Source organism: Tiliqua scincoides, chromosome 2 (assembly GCF_035046505.1).
Source record: "Tiliqua scincoides isolate rTilSci1 chromosome 2, rTilSci1.hap2, whole genome shotgun sequence".
NCBI classification, from domain to species: Eukaryota; Metazoa; Chordata; class Lepidosauria; order Squamata; family Scincidae; genus Tiliqua; species Tiliqua scincoides.
This window is the reverse complement of record NC_089822.1, coordinates 108,177,359-108,178,925: the sequence shown is the minus strand read 5'-3', so window position 1 is coordinate 108,178,925 and position 1,567 is coordinate 108,177,359. Positions and strand designations below refer to the sequence as shown.

The 1,567-nt window shown below is 49.3% G+C and overlaps 2 pseudogenes; one reads left to right on the top strand and one right to left on the bottom strand.

Annotated features, from left to right (window-relative positions):
• The first annotated feature begins 622 nt into the window (after window positions 1-622).
• LOC136642352 (5S ribosomal RNA) lies at window positions 623-739 on the top strand (annotated as a pseudogene).
• A 219-nt stretch (window positions 740-958) lies between these two features.
• Window positions 959-1,075, bottom strand: LOC136643064 (5S ribosomal RNA; annotated as a pseudogene).
• Window positions 1,076-1,567: the final 492 nt, after the last annotated feature.

The following is a 1,567-nucleotide window of genomic DNA, read 5'->3' as shown; positions in this document are numbered from 1 at the left end:
GTGGCCTTTCGGCTAGGTCATTTCTGCTGATGCTAGATTAAAATAATCCAACCCAGAGGCATAGCAAGTGGGAGATGGGGTGGTGGTGGTTTGCCCTATGTAACAGATTGGAGAAAGTGGGTGCCGCATGAGGCCCAGCCGAGACAATGGCAGCAAGAGAAATAGCAGCAGCAGTCAAGGTCACAGATATGTAGAGGCTGTTGCTACCTCTTCATGCTTTTGGTGGCTTGACAGTCTGGCTGCTGCCCCATTCCTCCTCTTTTACAGGTTCAACAGGAGCCTCCAAAGGAGAAGGAATGGGGGTGGCAGCCAGATTGCCAAAACGCCGCCATCCCCTCCTCCTCTGGGAGAACCCGGAAATGATGTCACAACATCACTACCCTGGGCTCTGCTGCCTCTAGCAATGCCTCTGATCCAACCAGCCACAATCATCTGGATGCTGAAGGCTGCCATTAAACAGTCTGGGTAGACAGCTTCAGCCATTTACACATTCAGCAGGCTAGGTCTCTGAAAATCTTTCTTTCTTTAGGGACATAAGGCATCCAAGTCCCAGGCCATTTGTAAACCTACACCTTGAACTGAGCCTGGAAACAAAGAGGTTGTTTTAATGCAGATCCCATGAGGCAGCAATGGTTGCCCTGCACGTGCCCGATCTCGTCTGATCTCAGAAGCTAAGCAGGGTCAGGCCTGGTTAGTACTTGGATGGGAGACCGCCTGGGAATACCGGGTGCTGTAGGCTTATACCATAGTCTTTCGAGACTGAAGGTTGCCAACCATAATGCAGATCCCATAGGCCTGGCCTAATGTGCTCTCAATATGCTGCCCCAGTTAACAGATTGTACCCATTATCATTTCTGGATGCTCTTCAGGTGCAGTTAGAGTGGAGGTATGCAATCTGGACGTGATCAAGGTATGGTTGGGTGGTTGGCAACCTTCAGTCTCGGAAGACTATGGTATAAGCCTACAGCACCCGGTATTCCCAGGCGGTCTCCCATCCAAGTACTAACCAGGCCTGACCCTGCTTAGCTTCCGAGATCAGATGAGATCGGGCATGTGCAGGGTAATGGTGATTAGGTCAGGTTTTTCTAAAAATGGCAACAGTGTCTTATGTTATGAGTGCCTCATGTCTTTCCTTCTATGGCTCCAATAGCAGCTCAGGGGTGGTCTGCAACGGGGAATTGGCATTGGGATCTGGACCTTATGCCCAATCAGGGCTTCACAGGGCTGCTTTTAGCAAAAGAAAAATATTTGGGAGAGCCAATCATAGATCACCCACACAATGGTGTCACTGGGTGCAGGAGACCAGCACCTCCCCTCTGTGATGAACCTCTTCCCATGCAGTTGGCAGGGCAATGCCCCGGGCAGTGGGCATGGTGATGTGCCATCACCCTGCTCTCATGGGTTTTTTGGCTGCAACTTTTGATAGAAGGGAGATATTTCAATGCTGTTTGTTCCATTGCGTTCTGCATGAAAATGCACATTGATTGATATATAACGTTATGGCATTATTTGAAAATACCAAGATTTAAAATTTTTTGGTGAGTAGTGGTGTCACTCAGTGGTGTTC